Source organism: Neofelis nebulosa, chromosome 7 (assembly GCF_028018385.1).
Source record: "Neofelis nebulosa isolate mNeoNeb1 chromosome 7, mNeoNeb1.pri, whole genome shotgun sequence".
Classification (NCBI taxonomy): domain Eukaryota; kingdom Metazoa; phylum Chordata; class Mammalia; order Carnivora; family Felidae; genus Neofelis; species Neofelis nebulosa.
Window position 1 is genome coordinate 20,634,183 of NC_080788.1, and position 18,011 is coordinate 20,652,193.

The window sequence follows — 18,011 nt, forward strand, 5'->3', positions numbered from 1 at the left end:
CTTATATAGTTGTGATTAAGATATATGTTAATATTGGGGAGCCTAGGTAGCTCAGTTGGTTAAGTGTCTGCCTCAGCTCAGGTCATGATTTCACAGTTCATGAGTTCGAGCTCTGCGTCGGGCTCTGTGCTGACAGCTCAGAGCCTGGAATCTGCTTCAGATTCTGTGTCTCCCTCTCTTTCTGCCCCTCCCCCACTTGCGATCTCTCTCTTAAAACTGAATAAAAGTTTTTAAAAAATGCTAAGATGATTTCTTTCACTTAACAAAATAATATAATTTTCATTGTTATTACAAATAGCATTTTAATAAGTAGTTTTAATGGAAGTAATGTCCATCAATCCCTGGTTATTGGACATCAACCTTAGGGATTTCTGCTATCATGAATAATCTGTCCATCTGTCTTAGGAGACACTGTACCCATCTTCCATTAAACTGCCTGGCAGGTAGTAGAGACTCAATGTATAGTCAGTCACTGGATTAATATTTCTACCTGTAGCTGTTTTTATATTTAACATTCTGAAAAGCAGAATTCCTGAGTCAAAGCAATGGAAACATCTTTAATATAATAAACTTTATTCATTTAGACATCTTTTGTTGTTTACCAAGGCCGGTTTAAGTACTGGAGTATCTCCCAATCCCCAGAAGGAGAATGCATGTACGCCTGGGATAAAGCTAGAAGAGGGAACTTGAATGACATTAATACTCAGTACTGCATAATTTATGTCCTCCCTCTGTGTGTATATCTTTTATTTTTCTTGTTTGTCTGAGGAAAGACCTCCTCTGCTTTTCTTGTCCCCATGTCAGAAAGCATGACTGGTGGATGCATGTGATAGAAGAGGCAGAATGGTTGAGTTGGGGGACTACCCAGAGGGCGTCTGCTACTTTGGCCTTTTAAAATACATGAATGGAAACGTCTTCTGGTTTTTGTTTGTTTGTTTGTTTTGTTTTGTTTTTAACCCAGCAGTATCCATTTAGGAAGTCTCTTGCATTGTCTGAGTTTGTAAATTTTATATACTCAAGTCTATCCATCTTTTATAATTTCTTTCATCCGTGCCATGCTTAAAAGTAGCCTTTCCCGATTAAAGATTATAGTAATATTTTTCTGTATTTTCTCAGATATACCTTCATGGCTTTATTTTTTATTTTAAAATCTTTAATCCAACTGAAGTTTATTTCATGACATGTTACAAAGTAAAAATATAACTTTATAATTCCAGAACATTTCTATTGCCTCAAAAGAGCCTCATACTAATTGGTAGTCACTCTGCATTTTTCCTTCCCTTAAGTCCGGCAGCCACCAATCTTCTTTCTGTCTGTATGGATTTGCCTATTCTGAACATTTCATAAAAATGGAATAATGCAATATATGGCTTTTTGCATCTGGCTTCTTTCACTTAATGTGATGTTTTCAAGACTTATTCATGTTGTAGCACGTGTCAATATTTCATTTCTTTTTGAGTGAGCAGTATTCTATTGTATGAATATACTATCTTTTGTTCATCTACTCATTGAGCCATTTAGCTGGTGGACATTTGGGTTGTTTCTGTATTCTTTGGCTATAATGAAATAATGCTGCTATGTATGTTTGTTTACAAATTTTTGTAAGGATGTATGTTTTCAATTTCTCTTGGGTGTGGAATTGCTGGCAATTCTATATTTAACATTTTGAGGAACTGTCAAACTATTCTTCAAAGTAGCCAAACCATTTAACATTCCCACCAGCAGTATATGGGAGTTCCCAGTTCTCTGCATCCTTCCCACCCTTGTTTTCATTGGTCTTTTTGATTATAACCATCCTAGTGAGTGGGAAGGGGTGTCTCATCCTGGTTTTGACCTGAATTTCCCTAATGACTAATAATGTTGAGCCTCTTTTCATGGGCTTATTGGCCATGTGTACATCTTCTTTGGAGAAATGTCTATTCAAATCCTTTGCTCACTTTTAAATTGAAGTGGGTTTTTTTTTTTGTCTTTTTATTTGAATTGTAAGATTTATTTCTCATACTAGTTATTAATATCTTTTTCCTGTCTTCTCTCTTTTCTGGTGCCCTTTTCACTGTGAGTGAGTTTATTAGATATTGAGGATATTAATCCTTTTTTCTTATTTATTGTAAATATTTTCTCCAGCTCATTTTTTTCTCTCTTTTTTTTTTTTCCACCCTAAAAATTCGGCATAGTACAATGTATCAATCTTTTTCTTTTTTGGCTTATTCCATTGCATTTACAAGACCTCCTCTTTTCTCACTCTCCCTCCCACCACCCTTGCCTCCAGGTCAGGTCAGTTTTCTCTTTTATATCCCTCTGGCTTATTTGTTGTTTAATTTTTGACACTTAAGGCTTCAGTTCATTTGTAGTTTATTTTCATATATGGTGTGATACAAAGATTTGATTGCTTCCCTACTGCCACTTCACCTTATTCCTATAAAGGTCATTCATTTCATATTACCTTTCCTGTTGCTGGTTTTACATACATTAATTCTCATATAATAAGATTTATTTCTCTGTTATCTATTCTGCTTCATTTAGCTTCTTCCTTATTTTAATAACTATAGCTTTATGTTATGTTTTAGTATATGGCATATCTTGTCATCTTTATACCCATTAGTTTATAGATCTTTTTTTCTCACTAGAATTTTATACTGTAGGTATATTGGACTCATTTTAAATATCCTCCAAAAATACATGTTTGCATTGTGTCAGACCTGTCAACAAACTTGAGACTAATGTGTGTCTTACAGTATTTAGTTATCCACCCAGCAACTGGACATGTTCTACTTATTCAAGACTTCCTGAATAAATTAAAAATTAACAAGTAATAATAAAATAATAATTTTTGTTTTTTATAGGTTCATGCATGGTTGGTTAAAGTTATTTCTTGATACTGTGTTTCATATTTGCATACTTCTGTGGATGCAATGTTTCTCTATCATATTTTAAACTAGTGTTTCTAGTGTATACAAAAGATACCAATTACCTCGTATTCACCAATTTTATGCTAATTTTTTACAGAATGCTTATTAATTCAGGGAATCACTTATTTGATTTTTCTTTTTTTGGTGGTGATGGTATTGTTTCCCTTTGAACAGAATTAAAAATTGTTTCTAGGGGTGCCTGGGTGGCTCAGTCAGTTAAGCATCTCACTTCGGCTCAGGTTATGATCTCACGGTTTGTGAGTTCGAGCCCCATGTTGGGCTCTATGCTGACACCTCGAAGCCTGGAGCCTGCTTCAGATTCTGTGTCTCCCTCTGTCTCCCTCTGCCCCGCCCCCACCCACACTCTATCTCTCAAAAAATAAATAAAAACATTTAAAAAATTGTTTTCAAACTTTTTTCCCCTCCTCCTAATACCTTTCCGTTCAGTTGTTTCTTATTTGTTCTGGATTCAGAACCAGTTTGGAGGTCTCATGGTTACGTAAGTTAGGTTCTGGATCTGTTCTATCGTGAATTTAAAAGAGTGATTCTCATGTTTTGCTTTGATTGGCAAGTATGTGAATTGTATTCTCTAATAAAGGGAGTATACTACTTTTCTGTGGCTGTTGTAACAAATTACCATACAGTTTTGGAGGATGGAAGGCCAAAATTTATCTGTTTTCAGAGATCTAGGGGAGAATCTGATCTCTGTCTTCTAGTTTTTGGTGGCTGTCCAGCATTCCTGGGCATTCTTGGCTGGTGGCCTTTTCAGTCTTTTGTCTTCACCTCCCCTTCTCCTCTTGTGTTTTTGTCAGACTTCTCTGTGCCTCATTATTATAAGGACAGTTGTCATTGGATTTACGGTCCATTGGGATCATCTAGGCTGGTCTGTATCTCAATCCTTGACTTACATCTATAAAGACACTTTCCAAATAAGGTCATATTCACAGGTGCTGGACGTTAGGATGTGGCCATATCTTGTTGGGGGACACCATGCCCCCTACTACAGAAGCCATGCTTTAATTGCCGGTACATAGACTCTGTCTCTTGTTTGTAGTTTTTGATAATTCTCTCTATGTATTTGTCTTTCTGTATTTTCATGGTATATAAAATGTTACATTTTGCACATGGTTTTAATTTGGTTAAATGTATATTTTCCAAGTAATCATGGGATTTCTTTTGATAGTACCATGGCAAGAGAATGGCCTTGTCATTTTTCCATGTATTCTACAACTTAGTAAAAGTGCTGTGACATACTGATTTTCTTAAAAATGATTCATTGAAGTCTAGTGGTGATGTGGTGAAGGTAGAAATGCAGATGTACTGTTGCTCCCGTGATGTGATGTGCATCTATTTGGTGAAAGAAAACCCCCTATCATTTCATTATTACATAATGCAGAACAGCATTATGTAAGTCATTCTCTACAAAGGATATTCATTTCAGAGGGTTTGGGTTTTGATCTAAGGAAATTGCTTTCATGATCCTGAAAATAAACACATTTAGTAACCTTGTAAAATTAACATTTTATAGAGCTTTGAATTTTTTCAATACAAGAATTTACTTGTATTTATTTTAGTGTTGATATATTGATAAATAACCACAGGGTACCAGTTCCTCCTTAGTTTTGATAGCGTGGCCATTGTGTTCATTATGAAGCTCGTGGGGGTAAAAATAGAGCCTTTAAAGTGTATATTTATCCTTACCTAACTTTTATATATTTTTCTCTAAAAAATACTCCAGGAATCTCTCATGTTGCCTTTTTATAACCACACGCAGTTTTCTCCCTTCCCCTAACACATCCGGCTAATCTAGCCTCTGTCTCTAAAATTTTATCATTTCAAAGTGTTATATAAACAGGATCAAGGATTCAGTACAGAATGAACCTTTTGGGGTTGGCTTATTTCACTCAACATAATTTCCTAGAGATCCATCCAGGTTGTTGCTTATATCAATTGTTTGTTCCTTTTTATTACTGAATAATATTCCATGGTATGGATAGATCACAGTTTTGTGTGTGTGTGTGTGTGTGTGTGTGTGTGTGTGTGTGTGTGTGTGTTTAACTCACCTGTTGAGGAAAATCTGGGCTGATTCTGATTTGGGGGGGCTATTATAATAAAACTGCTGTTAACGTTTGTATACAGGTTTTTGTGTGAATATGAATTTTCATTTCCCTGGGATAAATGCCCAAGAGTGTAATTGCTGGGTATGGTAATTGCATGCTTCGTTTTATAAAAAACTGCCAAACTGTTTTTTAGAGTATCTCTACCATATCACATTTCCAGCGGCAATGTATGAGTGATCCAGTTTTCCCACATCCTTTCTAAAATTTGATGTTGTCACCAAATAGGTATGTAATTGAAAGATATGCAGTGATAGCTCATTGTGGTTTTAATTTGCATTTCCCTGAGGTCTAATGATGTTGGGCATCTTTTCATATGCTTATTAACCATCTGAATATCACCTTCAATGAAATATCTGGTTTTTGCCCATTTTTAACTTGGATTGTTTGGTTTTTTTGCTATTGACTTTGAAGAGTATGTTATATATTCTAGGCTTTTGTCAGATGAATGGTTTGCAGATATTTTCTTACAAACTGTAGCTGGTCTTTTCATCCTCTTAACAGGGTCTTGGGCAGAGCAAAAGTTTTTAATTTTGATATTGTCCAATTTGTCAGTATTTCCTTTGGTGAATTGTCCTTTGGTGTCAAGTCTAAGAAATCCTTGCCTACCCCTAGATCCTGAAGATTTTCCCTTTTTTTCCTCTAAAGATTTTATAGTTTTACATGCAGTGTCTGATTTATTTTGAATTATTTTTTGTATAAGGTATGAGGTTTAGATCCAGGCTCATTTTTTCTGACAGATATCCAGTTATCCAGTTGTTCAAAAGGCTATCCCTCTTTCATTGAATTGCCTTCGCTGCTTCGTCAAAAATGAGTTAGACATATTTGTGTGGGTCTAATACTGGATTCCACTGATCATTGCTAATACCATAGTTTGGATTAGTGTAGCTATATAATAGGTCTTAAAATCTTGTAGACTGACTCCTCCCATTTTATTCTCTTTTGTTTTTCAGAGTTGATTTAGCTATTCTAATTCCTTTGCCTTTCCGTGTATACTTTAGAACAATTTTGTTCATTTTAAGTAGGCTTCATGCCCAGCATAGAGCCCAACATGGGGCTTGAACTCACCACCCTGAGATCAAGACCTGAGCTGAGATTGAAAGTCAGGTGCTTAACTAAGTCACCCAGGTGCCCATAGAACAGTTTTGTTTGTATATACAAAAGTCTTGTGGGGATTTTGATTAGTGGTAATTCTTCCTTAGATGTTTGGTAGAAGTGTGCAGTGAATCCTTCTCGCCCTGTAGATTTATCTTTTGGAAGCTTTTAAATTAGATGTTCCATTGAATTTTTAAAAATGGTAATAGGCTATTCAGATTGACTATTTCATTTTCACTGAGTTTTGATAACTTGTGATTTTGTAGGTATTGGTCCATTTCTTCTGAGTTATCAAATTTCTGAGCATAAAGTTATTCATCATATTCCCTTATTATCTTATTAATTAATGACTGTGGGATCTGTAATGATACTGCTTATTTCATTTATGATAATTTTTTGTTTTCTTTTTATTCTTTTTATTCTTGCCAGTTTATCAATTTTATTGAACCTTCTCCCCACCCTCCACACTGAACCAGCCTTTTGTTTTTTTGCTTTCTTCTTTTGTTTTTCTATTTTCAATTTTATTAATTTCTGCTCCTATTTTTATTACTTCCTTTTGCTTGCTTTGTGCTGCTTTTACTCTCTTTTTTTTCCCTTCTAGTTTCTTGAGGTAGGAAGTTAGGTTATTGATTTGATACCATTCTGCATTCTTCATATAAGCATTTTTAGTGCTATACGTTTGCTTCTCAGCCACTGCTATAGCTGTGTCCACATGTTTGATATGTTGTGCTTTCATTTTCATTTAGTTCTATATATTTTTAAATTTCCTTTGAGGTGTGTTTTTGCACATTGATTATTTAGAAATGTTTTATTTCCACATAATTATTCTTTTCTCGTTTGATTTCATTATGGTAGCGAACACACTTGTGTGATTACAGTTACTTAAAATTTTTTGCAACATGGTTTATGGCCCAACATAAGGTCAGTATATGTATATGTCAGTAAGATCCTGTTAGGTGTGTTGCTCAGATCTTCTCTATCCCTGCTGATTTTTTAATCCAGTAGTCCTCAGTTACTGAGAGGGGGATTGCAGTCCCTAACTATAAATGAGGACTTAACCTGTTTCTCTTTTCAGCTTCATCAGCTTCTGCTTCATGCATTTTGAGGCTCTGTTGTTTGGTGCATACTAACATTTATATTCAAGTTTACATTATGTTAAACATATCAAGAACTGAAGTTCTAGCTATTATTAATTATCTATTTAGACTGCCTTTATGGAGTCACAGAGTAAGCCAACTAGAAACAAATTTAAAAATAACTTTCCAGCATAAGTAATATAGCAACTATTCTTCTAAAAGATTGCTTTTAACACTTTTCTTACATGTAGAGAATTGGTGGTGCTTTATTATTTTAACATCTTTTTTATATTACAGTAAATAAAATATGTGATTTAGGGGCGCCTGGGTGGCTCAGTCGGTTAAGCGGCCGACTTCGGCTCAGGTCATGATCTCGCGGTCCGTGAGTTCGAGCCCCACGTCGGGCTCTGTGCTGACAGCTCAGAGCCTGGAGCCTGTTTCAGATTCTGTGTCTCCCTCTCTCTGACCCTCCCCCGTTCATGCTCTGTCTCTCTCTGTCTCAAAAATAAATAAACGTTAAAAAAAAAATTTAAAAAAAAAAATATGTGATTTATAATTACATAATAAACTGGGCAACTTATATCATCAGTAAAAAGGCTTCCAAATAATACTGCAATCATGAAATGTGATCCTTATAAATAAGTTTTTAAAAGATAGAACCAAAATAAAACTTCAGATTTTATCAAATGGAGTCTCTTAGACTTAATATCTTGAGGAGATTTTGAGGAACACCTCAAAGGTTTGATCCTTGGCTAAATTATTATTTTCTTCATGAAATCTACATATGGCACATCTACGTTTCTTATATTTGTCACATTCTGATTTGTGTTACACTTATTTACATGTGTGCTTATTTCAACAGTGTACTGTAGTCATTCCTATGGAACCAGATATGCAATGTGCTGGTTTTAAAAATCTTTGATCTTCTTCCCTTCAGGTCAGCTTAATTCCCTCCCCTTGAATGTGGGCTGGGCTTAGTGACTGGTTCCTAATGAACAGACTAAGGCAGAAGTGATGGTGTGTACTGTAGACCTGGTCATACACAGCACTGTGGCTTTCTCCTTGTCCTCTGCCCGATCAGCCATTCTGAGGGAAGTCAGCTGCCTTGTCATGAGGGCATTCAAGGAGCCCTATGGAACAGTGTATGTGGTGGGGAATTGAGGTACTCCAGACAACAGCCATGTGAGTGAGCCACCTTGAAAGTGGCTCAATCCAGCCCAATCAAGCAGATGACTGCATCCCTGGTCAACATCTTGACGGCAACCTCATGTGAGCCCCTGAGCTAGAACCACTCAGCAAAACCGCTCCTGGATTCCTGACCTGCATGAAATAATAAATGTTTGTTGTCCTAAGTCACTATATTTTATTATGTAGCAGTAGATAACCAAGGCACATAGCATTTTGTAGCATGTTGCTTTGCATATAGTATGTACTAAAAAAAATATTTACTAATTTCAGGGCACCTGGGTGGCTCCAGTTGGTTGAGCATCTGACTTTGGCTCTGGTCATGATCTCACAGTTCATGAGTTTGAGCCCTGCATTGGGCTCTGTGCTGACAGAGTTCAGAGCCTGCTTCAGATTCTGTGTCTCCTTCTCTCTCTGCCTTTCCCCCGCTTATTCTCTCTCTCTCCCCCTCTCAAAAATAAATAAACATTAAAAATATATATTTACTAATTTCTTCAAGAGGCATTTATTTGAATTAGGCATTTATGTGTTTTCAGACACTTTCCTGTAACCCCAACCCTTTTATTCCTCCTTGAACCTCTTTCTAGGTCTGACCTTGTCGACTCCTAGCTCTTTACGATCCCCACTGTTTGAGATCCCCATTTACCTTGACACAGCTAATCTCATGTCTGAGATTGCAGTGTTCAAGTGTTGTAACTTTGGAGAGGAGGCAGTCTGGGGTGATGGAAAAGCCCAGTGTGTCCCCCTGGTGTGTATACCTGAGAAGGAGTACAGATTAGGAAAGTGCAGGGCTTGAGAAGCCAGTGGTGAATGTTGACGTCCTACCTGCCACAGGTGGGCATTGGGCAGGAGAAGAAGTCTGTGAGCTGGCATTCTCTGCTGTTTTATAATAATGAAAACAGATTATAAGTGCATTTTATTTTGAAGTTTGCCATTTAAATGTAGAGACTTGTCATTATTTTTACCTTACTTATTACGTATTTATTCTTGTCACTCGCCAAGGTTGTCATCTCCTTACATATCTGCTCTAGTCTTGGGAGGTTTCTGTGTTTCCTTTGCTGTCTCTGGGGCTCCCATTCCTCTGGAATGCCTGAGGAGACCAATTAGACCTAGCTGGAAAATCCATCTTTGAATAGATTCCGGGATATGTTTAGAGTTTAGGGGAGCAGGAGGGGAAGGAGACACATCCTGACCTATATTGTCTCTTTGTTCTTATGTGTTATAGCTTTCTTATCTTTAGTGTCATTTTAGGATTTAGGAAAAGAGATAAATATGTGTGGAAGCTCTCATGTTTAATTGTAAGGCCTTCAGAAAACATTGAAAACTGAATTTAAAAAATGTTAAAAGACTAGCTTAACATAAATTTTTTGAAGATTTTGGAGTATCAATTTTGGTCAGCTTTTGGTTATCTTCCTCACCTAACAATAGCCTTTGACACAGTTCACAATTAATCAGTCCCTTCTTGAAATGTTTTCTTCACTTGGCTTCTAAGACACCTCCTGTATCTTAGTGGTGGTCACTTACTCTCAGTTGCCTTTACTCCTTCTCCCTAACCTCTCAACATTGGCATGCCCCAAACTTGGTTTTGGTTCTCTTCTCTGCATTTACACCAACTCTTTTGTGAGCTCATGCACCACTGGCTTAAGGCGTCTTAAATTGATGATCATCAATGCTTCCAACCTGGCCCTCTTTCCTAAAGTCCATATTCACATCTCCCAACTGCTGACTCAACACTCCTATATGGATGTCTAACATGGAACTCACATATAATGTGTCCAAGACTAGCTCCTGGTATCAGTCTTCAAAATCTGCTCTTTCTAGTCTTTATGATCTTATTTTATGGCATTTCCATCCTTCCAGTTGCACATATCACAAGTCTCGGCATTAACCTTGACTCCTCTTTTTCTCTGTACTCTGTATCCAGTCTGTCAACACACCCTGTCAGCCTTACCTTCAGACTACATCTGGAATTCACAGACAGCACCTCCAGCCATGCTGCCTAGTCCAGACCAGCAGACCTCATCTTTAGGCTGCATTAGGTGCCTTCCTGCCTCCACCCTTGCCCTCTCACTTCATTGTCTGCATACGGCAGAGTGTTCTGTTAAAACAATTGCTCCATTTCACTTCCTGTTCACATTCCTCCAGTGGCTGCCATTTCACATAGGAAAAAAAGCCTCTGAGGCCCAGTGTGACCCACCCGCCCTGCTCTAGTTCCTTTACTTCCTTGACATGCTTCCCTTTAACTCTGCTCCAGTATGCTGGCCTCCTTGCTGTTCCTCAGACACACCAAGGCCTGTCCCATCTCAGAGACCCTGCAGTTGGCATCCCTTCTGCCTGGAAGGTCTTCCTCAGATGTGTGCATGGCTCACTCCCTGCACTCTCATAATGAGACCTTCCTGAACCCACAAAATGAACTGTCCTCTGCCTTTCCTAAGGATTCCCTATCCTTCTTCACTTGATTTTTCTCCCTAGCACTTTCTACCATTTAACGTGTGTTTTTCTTACTTACTGTATTTGTTTCTGTCTTTCTTCACTGCAGTGGAAGCTTGTGGGGGAAGGGCTTTTTGTCTGCTGAGGGCTTCTTAACTGCTGAGTCCCCAGCATATAGAACATGATAGATACTCAGTAATTGAATCTGGCCTAGAAAATAACTTTTTTCATCTTCAGAATGGTTGCTTAACTCTTCTGACCTTACACTGATAAAAAAATAAGAACAGTAAATATCAAATAGCAAGTCAAAATTAAGAATGGAAGCAAAGAATAATTCAGCAAAAGCAATAAGCAGATATTTATTGAGTGCCTGTGTGCTATCTCATATGTGAGCCCATTTAATCCTCAACATACCAACTGGTAAAAAGCAGTGATTTTCATTTTTATTGATAAGCAACTGATGCACATGGTCAGGATATATCTGGCAAAGCAAGGACCATTATGCAACTTTGCTTGTCTCAAACCACAGATTAATTTAGCATTTCAGAAGTGATATTTTCTTCTCACATGCAGAGAAGAAATGTGTAACTTAAGAAAACATCATTCTTGTTGCTTGGGCAGCAGGTGTTAAGGGACCCGCAAAATGGTCCTTCTATATTTCTTCATCAAAGATTTGCACTTCTGATCATAACATTCATTCTTCCTTGTATACTTACATATGGAAGTTCTCCCTTGCCCAAATTTTCACCCCTTCTCAAAATAAAAAAGTTTAACTTGAGCTTCCTAGTTAAAATTTTACCAGCAGATGAAAACACCTTTCTCTATCCCACCACCTCAGGAAATGCCCCTAGTTATGGGAATTCTTCATAGGTCTCCAGGCTTTGGAAATCCCATTTATGGTGTTGAACCCAACTTTGTTATGTGTCACACTTCAAGAAATCAGAAGACAGAGACCACAAACTCAAATTTGATTTTCAGCCACATCAGCTATGGTCAAGAAGGATATAGATTATGGGGCACCTGGCTGGCTCAGTCGGTTAAACGTCTGACTTTGGCTCAGGTCATGATCTCACAGTTTGTGGGTTCAAGCCCCACGTGGGGCTCTGTGCTGACAGCTCAGAGCCTGGAGCCTGCTTCAGATTCTGTGTCTCCCTCTCTCTCTGCCCCTCCTGCCACTTGTGCTCTATCTCTGTCTCTCAAAAATAAATAAACGTTAAAAAAATTTTAATTAAAAAAAGAAGGATATGGATTATATTTTTGGTGATAACTTTTACTTTCCCAATGGCTTACAGTCATTTAAAATTAGTAAAGGAGAAGAAGGGCTACAGTTTTGAGCTTTTTAAAATCTTGAGAATTTACTGATCCTGCTACTTCTTGCTGGCAAGTTGAGACACAAGTCAGGACTTCACAGCTTGTACACGACAAAACTTCACTAAGTCAGACTAATTGAGCACAGAGAAAGTTGGAATTAGTCAAAAGTAAAATTATAGCATGTAAAGAAATGCAGCCTTTTAATATTTTGCTTATACTGTAACTCCCATTAAATAGTACCTAAGTGTTGCAAAGTATAGGTCCCAAAGGGTGGGCCTCCTTTTAATGAGTAGTTAAGAATCATTTTTAATCAGCAGGTTGTTTGTACACAAGTATAAATTATTTTCAGTGGGTTAAATATTTTTGCTGAAATATTTTCCCCCTGCCCTTCTGCTTGGTAAGCTTTTTGTCGTAGATTAGCCAAACTCAACTTCAGACTACATTGGAATGCTGGCTCAGTGCCCTACCACCACGTTTAAGGCCCAGCCTTCCAGGCAAGTGGGGAGGGGATAAGACTCCTTCCCCTTGTCAGCCTTATGCAGTCACATTCCCCTCTTGTGAGTTCTTCTTGCTGCTCTTGGGAAATGTCAATGTCCTATTTTTAGAGGAGCAGTCCTCAAACTGGTGGTACCCTTTGAAACATACTTCAAGGACTTTGCAATATAGGAACTCTGATTCTGAGGTTAGCGATTTTCTGTTTAAGATAGTCACACTTCCACCAAGTTCTCTCCTAGGAACACCTTCCCCCCCAAGCCTCCATCCAAGTTTTCCTTTTCTCTGCTTGCTTAGTTTCCTCTCTGTGTTCTTAGCCCTTGCTCTACTGGTTCTCCTTTTATTTGTCTCCCTCTCTAGACTGCAGATTCTTTGAAGACAGAGACCTTCCTTTTATTCTTTCTCATATTCCAGACGGCACCGTGAGTGACATCTAATAAGGAAACAATTAATGAATTATGGAGAAGAATGCTTTGTATTTACAGCAGGGCGATAATGGTGCAGCTTTACTTCACGGCATTGGAGTGGAAAAACTGGAAAAGTTTGGGAGTATTCATACTGCAGCCTTCCTATTGTGGGGTTTGCCCCTCCAACTTCTGTCTCTTCCTTTCCTGGAAAGGGGAAAGTGAGGAGACTATATACAGTTTTAATTTCTGAACCAAGAGTGAAATGGGGACATGGCAGGGGAGGAGGAAGAGATGGAGACCAGCCCATGTATCTGCTCTCCAAAACTTCCCTCTCTGGTCCTCTGGAATGAACGTAGTCAGGTCAAGGGATGACCAGAGCCAGTAAGAGGGGCAATCCTACTCTGAGGGCTTTCTAGAATAACTCTTTTGCATTTCACACTAGGGTGACTAGATGTCTTCTGTTGCCCAGTGTCCCGATTCTAGCACTGAAAACCCTTTGTCACAGGAAACCACTCCCTTGCTTTTGGTGGTGGGTACTGAAGGTTGAGGGAAAAGTATGAAACCTGTGAGGTGGCCTCCAAATAGGGGCCAAAAGCAGGGGCGCTTTACTGCCAAAATGTACTGCATAGATGATCTACTCTCTGTAGTTGCTGTCACCCTTTTTACTCTAACACTCATGGTATCTGTGATTTACAGTTCATAGTAATGGATCATCATCCATTGTTGCATCACTCCGAGCAAGGAGATTTAAGTGTGTAATTAAGGATGTTGTAATCATGAGTGTTAAGAATATGGCTTTGACGTGGCCCGTTGATTAACTGTTGTGCTTTAAGATAGTGCTTGTTAAAATGTTAACATTGTGAATATTCTGTCTTCATGTGAATATTCATTGTGACTATTCATGTCTTCAAAGAATTCAGATAATTAATGATTACAATAGCAATGCCAGCATGGCCCACATCTCATTGAAAAAGAAAGCTAAATGACTGGTGTTTTACTGACAGATGGAAGGACGCATTCAACTGGATTGGGGAGTCAAATCAGCAAAACAGGGCATGCTACACAATACACAGAATGGACATTGGAACTGGGCATGGAGAAGGTGATGTGAAGGCACATTTGGAAGCCGAATCCCACCAGTTTGGGCTGAGATCCGCGAGTACTTCTAAATCAATGAAAAGTTTTCTCATCTCCCCAAAAGAGATCAATAATCAGTTGGAAATAGCTGCTGCTGAACAATCTTAGACATACCACACGAATGAATATGCATTATGGTTTTATTTCCTGTTGCTCTATGCAGCTTACATTTTCTGATTCACAGGTTACAGTAATGCACCCTTGTGGGCAAACAAGGAAACCTAAATGCCAGATACATTTGCCCCTTATGGTATAGAGCTAATTCTCTCAGGTCTCTGCAACCATCCTGCTGTCCGTAGCACATCAGATCAAATGTTCTGCCCAACTGTATTTTGATTTAAAATTAAACTTTTGAATCATCTTCTTGATTTGTGTGAAGATTTTAATGAAATCTGAAGACAACAAAAAAGGCACAAAGATTGTTGACATCTCATTCTACTTTGCTTACTGTTTGCACATCCAGGATAGTTCAAATGTAAATTTTGGAAGTTCCATTCAATCTACAAACTTCTCACCAAAGAAACTGAAATGATCTTACCTATTAAATGCCTACATGCCTCATACACATACTCTTAAAAAAAAAAAACATTTAAAAACAGAAGCAGTGTGATTGTTTACCTATGAAATTGAGGCTTTCATAATCCAAGTTTTGGGTCACTTTTCCATTTCCTCAAAATGTACAGAAGCATTTAATGAGATGTTTGAATTTATAGAAATGCAGGGAGAGAGCCTCCTAAGCATCTTTGCCTTACAAGATGATTGTCGTTATTGTCAGTATAAAATGATACTAACGAATTGGCCGGGTGTAAAATCGTATTTTCGAGTGTTGTGGGACAAAAGGAATGTCCTTCTCTAATTTGGAGTAACACTGAAGATGAGAATGGAGGGAAAAGGACAGTAAAACAGACATTTATATGCTGTTTCTTCAGAAGTTTTTAGTGATCTTTGATGAAGCCCTAAGAAGCCTATGAAAGGATAAAGTGACTGAATCTGAGTCATTTGGTGTTATATTTAGGTTGTGGCAAAAACTCATATGGTAATAAAATGACTCCTTTTTGGAAATGACTGTTTCAATTTTTTTTTTTTAATTATTGGAAAAGGGAAAAAATGTCATTAGAAAAGAGTCACAAAAAAATATTTTGCAAACTACATATCCAACAAAGTCCTTATATCTAGGCTATATAAAGAACTCTCAAAACTCAAGAGTAAAATAAATAAATAAATAAAAATCCTGTTAGCAAATGGACAAAAGACGTAGACATTTCCCTGAAGGAGATATACAGGTGAATTTCTCATTAGCCATTAGAGCAAGGCAAATTAAGATTACAATGAGATACAATTACACACCTACCAGAATGGCCAAAATGAAACACAGTGAGAATGCCATATGCTGGCAAGGAAGCAAACTGCATTACTCATACATTGTTGGTTGGAATGTAAAATGGTACAGCTACTCTGAAAAATATTTCTACAGTTCTTCTCAACCACCACCCCCCCCCCCAAAATAGGATTTACCATTGGACCCCACATTTGCATTTTTGGGCATTTGTCCCAGAGAAATGAAAAGTTATTTTCAGGCAGGGATTTGTACACAAATATTCAAAGTAGTTTTATTCATGCTATTCCCAAGTTGGAAAGTACTCAAATGTCCTTCAATGGATAATAGTTAAACTATGATACCTCCATAAGGTGGAATAAGGAAGGAATTAGTATTAGTGTTAGTATTATTTTTACAAAGGAATGAATTAATGATAGATGCAACAACTAGTATAAACCCTAAGGAAAACATGCTGAGTGAGCAAAACCAATTCCAAAAGGTTATATACTGTATGACTCCATTTATGTAACATTCATGAAGTAATATAATTATGCAGATGGGGAACAGATCATTAGTTGCCAGGGGTTAGAGATTGGTGGGAGAGGGAACATAAGAGATTCTTGTGGTGAAAATACAGTTGAGTATCTTGGTGGTGGTGGTTGTGGCTATATAAGACCACAGCGATCAAGTTGCATAGAGCTACACGCACATGCGCAACCCAAGCCCTTATATAACTGGCGAAGTCTGAACACAGTCTTTGGAAAGCACCACTGTCAATTTCTTGGTTTCCATATTGTATTAGAGTTGTGTAAGATGCTAGCATCAGGGGAGCTGGGTGAAGGGAGCATGGGATTTCCCTGAACATTTCTTTGCATGTTCTTGTGATTCTACAATTACTTTAAAATAAAGTTTTATAAAATAGATATTTTAAACAGGGATAGCCTATGTGATGAATTTATAGGTGCAAACAACCTTATTAACAAGCCTTTAGGTACAATGTGGATGGATGTTTTTGGAGAGGTGGGAATGAATTCCCACAAGTCTAAAAACCTGTCCTTGCTAGCAAATGAAATCCTAAGCATTCCACCCTCAAATGGTTTTGTTGAGAGGATATTTAGCTTAATGTCATTACATTGGGCTGACACCAGGGATCCGTGTCACGTGGGTTTGAGCTGAACAGAGCTGCAAGTCAAAGTGAATTTTACATATGACTATTCAGTTTTGCGACCACATAAACAAAGGATGTCTAAAGTGCTACAGGTGGTTCAGACAAGTGTTATTGAAAAAGGAAACAGAAAGAATAAAAATATTGTATCATGGCACTGAAAGAAGCAGGGCATTATTATTTTTGTGGGCGGTGGTAGTTAAATGTATCTGTTTAGCCCTGTTGTATTTATATTTTCCTTTTAAGGAGTCTTAAATTTATATATCTTAAAAATATACAATATAAAGCCTACAAAATTTAAATACCCAATAAATATTTTTTAAGAGTTAAATTGTTATATCAGAGGACAGAAAAACATAAAATATTGTTACATTTTTCTAATACATTGTTCAAATAGTCCTATTAATTACTACTGATTGCCACTATTAACTGGTTCTTCTGTTGTTTTGTTAACACTTATGCACAGAGAAGGAAATAATGCAGAATAATATATAATCTCCATCCACATAAAATATTTTGTATGTTAAAGCAATCACACATGTTTATAATTACTTACCATATATTATAAAGTCTTTTGTCTGTTATTTCTGTCTCAGATTCACTCTGTAAAAGTAGGTCACCGCAGGCATAACTTCTCTTTACAACAGAGGAAGAAGCAACATTAAGTGCAGCCGGAACTGTATTTCTCTTGAGGTGGGAGGGGGAGGGTAAAAAATACCGAATTGCTCATCTATTTATCTGCTCCTCCTGACGCATGTATGTGGATTGGGTTTTTCCCTTCATAAGAGAGCATTCTGCTTTGAGTACCGCAGTTTAAACGTGCTCCTGGGTAGTGTGAACATAGCATCATACCTACCAAAGACAAGAGAGAGAGTAAAGGAGTATGAAGTTAAACAAACCTGGAAGGATTTTAAAAGAAGTGGTTTCTGGCACATAGTAAGAGTTCTAAAAATACTTGTTGAATAGGTGAAAACTGTGCTAATGAACAAGTGAGTGAAAAGTATGCTAAGTGTTGCTAAATTTTCTAGTCCAGCCAATGGCAGAGACTGTCTCTACAAAAGGAATTATGAGAACACAGATTAAAAATCTTATGGGCGTCTGTCACATTTTTTAGTTGACTTACATTGATTACATGCATAGGAATATCATGTTTTATGCTATTTTAGGCACGAGTTCCTTGCTGTGTTCAGATATCAGAGAAATGAATTTGGCTTTGTCAGAATATTTCCAAACAATCCAGAGTCAGGAAACCACACCCTTTCAAAACATACTCTCTCGCACACAGATTGAAGTTTAGCTGGATTTTTGCGTGTTTTCTAATTTGTCCAGCTTTTATAAAATTTTTCACTTTCATATATATACTCTCATG

At 37.5% G+C, this 18,011-nt stretch overlaps 1 protein-coding gene and 1 long non-coding RNA gene across 9 annotated transcripts in view; both read left to right on the top strand.

Annotated features, from left to right (window-relative positions):
* LOC131516152 (uncharacterized) overlaps positions 1-15,221 on the top strand; it is a 51,488-nt gene extending 36,267 nt beyond the window's left edge. Inside the window, exon 2 of the long non-coding RNA XR_009263917.1 lies at positions 14,027-15,221. This is a non-coding gene — a long non-coding RNA (uncharacterized LOC131516152). The remainder of the gene's footprint in view (positions 1-14,026) is intronic.
* The window catches only part of TJP1 (tight junction protein 1), a 375,977-nt gene that overhangs the window by 237,616 nt on the left and 120,350 nt on the right, over positions 1-18,011 (top strand). The window lies entirely within an intron of this gene.